Source organism: Chenopodium album, chromosome 3 (assembly GCF_948465745.1).
Source record: "Chenopodium album chromosome 3, dcCheAlbu1.1, whole genome shotgun sequence".
Classification (NCBI taxonomy): domain Eukaryota; kingdom Viridiplantae; phylum Streptophyta; class Magnoliopsida; order Caryophyllales; family Amaranthaceae; genus Chenopodium; species Chenopodium album.
Window position 1 is genome coordinate 82,026,807 of NC_137836.1, and position 7,821 is coordinate 82,034,627.

At 33.8% G+C, this 7,821-nt stretch overlaps 2 pseudogenes; both read left to right on the forward strand.

Annotated features, from left to right (window-relative positions):
• The first annotated feature begins 359 nt into the window (after positions 1 to 359).
• LOC145625512 (cation/H(+) antiporter 24 pseudogene) lies at positions 360 to 2,455 on the forward strand (annotated as a pseudogene).
• A 3,477-nt stretch (positions 2,456 to 5,932) lies between these two features.
• Positions 5,933 to 7,821, forward strand: LOC145625513 (cation/H(+) antiporter 24 pseudogene; annotated as a pseudogene).

A 7,821-nucleotide genomic window follows, 5' to 3' on the forward strand; every position in this document is an offset into this window, starting at 1 on the left:
AAGTGTGAATGAAGGAGTAGAACCAGAGTAATAAAGTAGCGTAAGGTATTTCCATTTAAGAAAGTGTTGTAATTAATTAAAAATGACCGATTATAAAAAGTGTTGTAATAATAATATAAAAATTAAAAAAAAAAGGGTATGTATTCAGTTTTCTTTATGAAACTATGATTATGAATACTAATTAACTAAAAGATACATATATATGTTTGTGTGTGTAGGCGGGCATAGTCCTTGGACCATCGTTCTTAGGTCGGTACGAAACATTTGTAAAGTACGTGACTCCAGATATATCGACATATATAATAAAAAATATTGGGATCATAGGGTTCATGTTTTTCTGTTTTTTGGGGGGAATGAACATGAACCTAATAGAGATGCTCAAGGCTGGAAAAAAGATATGGTTGATTACATTTCTCGGAGTGTCATTCCCCTTCGCGACCACGGTATTAGTCATGGGATTCATCAAAGGTGGCTTGAATCCAACAATACTAACTTATAGTATATATTCCATGACTATTCCTTCATGTCTCATTTTCACATCATTCCAAGTTATTCACTTCATTTTAACAGACATCAAGCTTATGAGCTCCGAAATTGGACGTCTTGCCTTAACAATCGCGGTATTAAGTGATTTCTTTGGGTTATTTATGGTTTTTGTTTTTGAAGCATTGAAGCAAGGAGTAATACATAGCCACTATTTATGGTATTTCATGTCATCTATTTTAATAATTATCACCTTTTTATTAATTGCCCTACCACAAGCAGTCAAATGGATTAATAACCGAACTCCTGAGGGTAAATCTGTGGACCAAAGTTATATCGTTGCTACTTTGTTAACAGTTTTTGTTGTTGGGTTTTTCACTGATTTTATTGGGGCCGCAATTGGAAATGGGCCTATTTGGCTTGGGCTCGCTATGCCTAATGGGCCCCCAATGGGTGCAGCCGTTAAGCAAAAAACAGAGGCTGTGGTGAATAACATTCTTATGCCTTTTGCATATGCTTCTGTTGGACTTTCCACGGACGTGTTTAAAATGATTGCAGATTGGACTGAATTAGTTCCCGTCCTTCTAGTGTTTTTGTTTGTTATTTTTGCCAAGCTTGTTATACTGGCTATGTTGGCCCGATTCTTGGAGATGTCGTATAAAGATTCGTTTGTTATAAGCATCATGCTTAGCTTTAAAGGTCAAACTGATTATTTTCTCTGTCTTCACTGGATGGATTTAAAGGTACGCTTTTATGATTAAATCTTATCTTAGACCACTTGTTTTTTATGTTATTACTGATCAAACTATGTTTGCAGATCCTAAAAACACCATCTTTCTCATTGTTCGTGGTTTTGTCAACTTTAGTGACAGCCGTAGCCTGTCCAATACTCAACTACATGTATGATCCAAAAAAGTCATACTTGATCAACATACAAAGAACCATTGAACATACAATGCAAGGCTCCGAACTTCGAATCCTAGCATGCATTTACGACCAAGAAAGTGTGGCTACCCTATTTAGCCTTTTAGACTTTATTAATTCAACTTCAAGCAACCCATTTAAGGTTTTCACTCTCTACCTTATCGAACTCTTAGGCCGAGGCACCCCGATGCTCATCGACCATTCGAAGAATACCGACGTCTATTGGGACAACAACAACCTGGTCATTCATAATGCCATCAAGCACTACGCAGAGGCTCGTGCGAATATCATTACTATGAGAAGTTTTACAAGTGTTATCCCTAGTCGTACAATGTACCAAGATATATGTGAAATGGCCTTGTTGTACAAGGTTAAATTTATAATTTTACCCTTCCATAAGAAAAGTATTAAAGATGGGAGTGAGTTTTCAACTGAACTAAGGCCAGGGGTACAATCGTCCAATGCGAATATACTATCTAATGCACCGTGCTCTGTGGGAATATTGGCATGTAAAAATGATGATACATGGGGAACAAATTCAAGTCCAATGTTTGTTCGGAAACGTTGCCTATTTGTCATGCTATTCCTTGGTGGGTGTGATGCTCGCGAGGCCCTTTCGTTGGCGGGCCGCATGGCGGAACATCCTAACGTGTCGTTGATTGTTTTTCGACTCTTGCCAAGTGAAGATAGAGAGTATAATAAGTTGGAAAGAAAGATGGATGATGGAGTGGTAGCTTGTTTTGAGGTACAAAATGAGTGGAATGATAAAGTAGAGTTAAATGAAGTTTTTGTGAACAATGGTCTTGATACGGTTTCGACTTTACAATCATTGAACAATAGCATTCCAATAGATCTTTGGATTGTGGGAAGAAAAAATGGAATTGATTCCATTTTATTGGATGGTCTATCAGAATGGAGTGATAATCCCGAATTAGGATTAATAGGCGATTTTTTGATTTCAATGAATGTTAATACCCCTGGAGGATCTGTACTGATAGTGCAACAACAAAGGTTAAGAAATCCAGAATCCATACCATGGGGTTGTTAGTACATAGATTAAATTTTCCGTTAGATTTGTTTTTTTTTTATTTTTTTAATTTCTTTTAAAGGAATGTCATTGAAAAAATAAATAAATAAATAAAATCTTATATTATCTTAGCTTTCTCTATTTGTCAATTGTAATAGGAAGACAAGGGAAATCCTTCAAATGAGTCCCATGAAGCTTGATTCCTATACCTCAGGAATACGAGGTGGAAGCGATGCCACTACTCCATCACCTCAAACCCCAAACTCAAAAATTATAATGTACTTCGTAATTGATAACCCCAAAATTTAGTGTTGTATTTTATGCGTACATAATAACATAATATTTAGTTTTAAACTTCTATTTAAATTTTATAAACTAGATTTCAACTTTGTTAAAATTATTGATAATAATCAATGACATCCTTTCACAAAAAAAAAAAAAAAAAAAAAAAAAAATACAAAATATATATATATATATATTCAATAAAACAAAACTAATGTAGGCAATATAGCTCACACAATAAGAGATACTGTATATGTGAATAAAATGCTACGGAGTATTATGGTAATACAATTTGAATTATATACAGAGTAATATTTTATTGAGTATATAGCAAACAAGAGTTGAACACTTGAACTTGCAATTACATAGAGGGAATATGATAGAGCTAATTCCTTCTTATTATGATGGGAAGTTGGGAACAATGTTAAGCTTAACATTTGCCAAATCGCTTAAACCTAAGCTAATACAGTGGCTTGTAGGCTGGGCTTAATATGTCTACTGTATATGTAAACTTTAACATATTAACTTTTTAAGATGAAGGATTATAGTGAAGCGACATCTCTCAATCTCTCATAGGTTAAATCAATCTAGTTCCATAGTTTAAAACTTGAGAGTGTAAGGAGGGAGGTAAGAAATTAAGGGACAATTTTAATTGGTGGGTCTCGAACTCGTGACCTCAAAGTCACAAAATGAGTTCTCCACCAAACTTGCTTGTCAAGCTTAGAAATAACTATTCTATTACTAGTGCTTGGTTCATACAGGCGCATGTACCATCCATTGTGCAGACGTTTCTCGTGGAAAGAACATATTATACAAATGTAAAGAACATACATATATAGTGAAAAGAACATACTATTAAATTGTAATAAACACATACCTAATGTTAAAAAGAACATATTTTCACCAAAAAAAAGAGTGAAAAGAATATATTTTCATGTTGTTTGATTGTCAGTGTAATGTACTTTTATTTGTAATATTATGTTCGTTGTGTTATTGCAAAATGTTCTTTGAATTTCGTCTTTAAATTATGGTGGTACGTATATATTAATAATGTTCATCACATAATATTATCATGTTCTTTATTAATATTACGAATGTTTTTAGATATTAAAAAATAAAAACATTTAGTTGCTCTTTACAAAACAAATATATATGTTCTTTATAAAACAGTACAGTTGTACGTTCTTTACACAGTAACTACTTCTTCCGTTCTTTTTTACTTGACCCGCTTTGACTTTTACACTATTCACCACTCCTCCTTTGACCGTGTTTTGTGAATAATATTTAAAAAAAAACATGTTCATGTAAGATATTTTTAAATTTGTCTCAACAAGTACTATCATAATATATAACTTTTACTCCGTATAATTTTTACTTATCGAGAATTAAAGTTATTAATCGTTAAAGTTTTGCATTGGCAAGCGTGATAAAAAAAACAGGTTAAGTAAAAAAGAACATAGGAAGTAAATGTTTTTTCCGCCTTTTTATGGCAAATTGTCATGGTTAAAGACTCATTCTTGTAGGGCTAGCTAGCTAGCATGCCTGTTTGTAATTTGTATACCATTCTTTATTTAAAGTGTTGACTTGTATAGTTAGACTAGCTAATCAGAAGTATTGAGGTATAAATGTATAATGTAATCCTACCTCCTACTGATCAAAAAACAAAATAAAGGATTGTCTATATATTTCCGATATATTTTCTTCGTTTTTGAATACTTGTTACACCTTTTGAGGCAATGTTTATTAGTAGTTTCAATTTTTTATAACTACTCGTAATAAAAATAGATAAAGATGATTAATTCAAGGGACGGAGAGACATACATTTTTTTTTACATTGACTACGAAGTTATTTGCGTAATTAATAAATACATAGTAATTGAGACATTAGATCAAGGATAATAATCAAAATTAATAAAACTAGTACAACTGTACACGGTATCTATAATTAGGCTGATATTGTGTTTTTTTTTTGGCTGATATTGTGTTTGCTGTTACTAGTTATCATGATTGTGATAATGCATGTAATTACTTTGAGATGAATTTAAATGTCACCTAGTTTAATTAGAAATGTACCTATTAATGTGATACTTTAAACTTAAATTTAGATGTCTAAAAATAGGTTAATATTGTATTATCCTAATAACACAGTCAATCATATTCACTGTTACTCCCTAATTTCCCCCCTTTTTGAATTAAGAGGATTATAAAGAGATTTACACGAGTACATGTAAAACAAAAGGATAAAAAAAAAAAAAAAAAAAAAAAAAAAAAAAAGAGCACAAGGAAACAATCATACGGAGTATTCTCTAACTCTCCTTCTTTCCCCAAAAATCAATCAATAAATAAATAAAAATGATTTATTTATGCTCCAAAAACTATTTGTGAGTGGGATCATACTTTTGGTTTTTTTAAAGTGATTGTAATGGACCAAAATCAAAATGAGCTAAATAAAACTACTGCGAAGGTTGTTGACACAATTTGCTTAGGAGTTGATGCAAATAATGTGTTCTCAATATTTCAAGGCAAAAATAATAATCCTTTTGAATCCTCCTTCACCCTTATCCTTTTACAAATATCAATAGTTCTTATTTTCAGCAATATTTTGCACTTTCTCTTCAGGCCTCTCAAGCAAACTAAAGTCGTGTCTGATATTTTGGTATGTCTTGTTCATTTATCTTAAGTTTTATTTTCATAATGATGATTAAATTAATTTATTTTCATTTAATACTATTTTGACATTTAGGATTAAATCATGTATATATCATTGTAATATGACTTCCGTAGATTAAAAATCATAATAGATTAATTGGTATTGTACTTTTTTTTTCAATAAAAATAGTAACTCTAAATATGTTTGTATGTGTAGGCGGGCATACTCCTCGGACCATCGTTCCTAGGTCGCTACGAGACCTTTGAAAAGTATGTCATACCGGATATCACAAAATTTCTAATAAAAAATATCGGGATCATAGGGTTCATGTTTTTCATGTTTTTACCGGGGCGAACACGGACTTAGCAGTGATCACCAAGGCAGGGAAAAAAATATGGGTGATTTCATTTGTCGGGGCGATTTTCCCAATCGTAATCATGTTGTGCATAATGAAATCCATTAGAGAGTTCTTAGACCCGGCACTACAAATACATTCTTCCTTGCTTACAATTCCTTTATCCATGATTTTTACATCATTCCAAGTTGTTTACTTCACTTTAACAGACATGAATCTTATAAGATCGGAAATTGGGCGTCTTGCCTTAACAATCGCGGTACTAAGTGATTTCTTTGGGTTAACTATGCTTATTATTTTTGAAGCAATGAAGCAAGGAGAAAAAAGGAAGGAATTTATATGGTATTATTTATCATCGGTAATTGGGATTAGTACCTTATTATTTGCAGGCCTACCATATGTAGTAAAATGGATTAATAAGAGAACTCCTGAAGGTAAAAATGTGGACCAAAATTATATTATTGCTATTTTGTTAGCAGTTTTTCTGATTGGGTTTGCTACTGATTATATTGGGGCCGCAATTGGAACTGGGCCCATTTGGATTGGGCTTGCTATGCCTAATGAGCCCCCAGTTGGAGTAGACGTTATGCGAAAGACAGTGGTTATTTTGACTGACATTCTTATGCCCTTTGCATATGCTACTGTTGGACTTTCCACGGACGTCTTTGAAATTACTGCATATTGGAATGACTTAATTCCCATCTTTACTATTGTTTTTATGGCTATCTTAGCCAAGTTTGTGACAAATGTTATGTTGGCCCGATTTATGGAGATGTCGTATAAAGATTCATTTATTCTGAGCATCATGCTTATCCTTAAAGGTCAAACCGAATATTTTCTATGCCTTCACTGGATGGACTTAGAGGTATAGTTTCATTACATTATCTTAACTCGTGTTGAGACAGACTTATAATATAATTTTATTCTTTGGATGTTCAAATGCAGATCATAAAAACACCAGCTTTCTCATTGATAGTGATTATGACAACCATATTGACGGCCATATGCTGCCCGATAATTGGGTACATGTATGATCCAACAAAGTCGTACTTAGTCAACAAAAGAAGAACCATAGAACACACGGTGCAAGGCTCTGAACTACGAATCCTTGCGTGCATTTATGACCAAGAAAGTGTGGCCAACCTATTTAGCTTCTTGGACTTGGCAAATCCAACTTCAAACAACCCATTTACGGTATTCACACTCTACCTAATCGAACTCGGGCGAGGCAGCCCAATGTTTATCGATCACACGAAGCATATTAACGCGTATTGGGACAACAACAACGAGGTCATACATAGTGCAATCAAGCACTACGCAGAGGCTCGTACGGATTACATTACTATGAGAAGTTTTACTAGTGTTACCCCAAATCGAACAATGTACCAAGATATATGTGAAATTGCCTTGTTGTACAAGGTTAAATTTATAATTTTACCGTTCCATAAAAAAAGTATTAAGGATGGGAGTGATTACTCAATTTACACAAGGCCAGGGGTACAATCGTCAAATGCTAATACATTATCCCATGCACCTTGCTCCGTGGGAATTTTGGCATGTAAGAATGATGCAACATGGGGAACAAACCCAACTCCAATGTCCCTCCGAACACACCGCCAATTTGTCATGCTATTCCTTGGTGGTCCTGATGCCCGTGAGGCTCTTTCGTTGGCGGGTCGAATGGTGGAACATCCTTACGTGTCGTTAATTGTGATTCGATTCTTGCCAACTGAGAATAGAGGGCATCTTAAGTCCGAAAGGAAGATGGATGATGGAGTTGTAACTTGTTTTTGGGTTCAAAATGAGTGGAATGACAAAGTTGTGTACAAGGAAGTTTTTGTGAAAAATGGCCTTGATACTGTTTCAACTATACAATCGTTGAACAATAGCATTCCGGTAGATCTTTGGATTGTTGGGAGGGAAAATGGAATTAATCCAATTTTATTGGAGGGTTTATCAGATTGGAGTGAAAATCCCGAACTAGGGTTAATAGGTGATTTTTTGGTGTCCATGGATGTTAATACCTCAGGAGGATCTGTATTGATAGTGCAACAACAAGTATTAAGAGATCCACAATGTATACCATGGGGTTGTTACTAG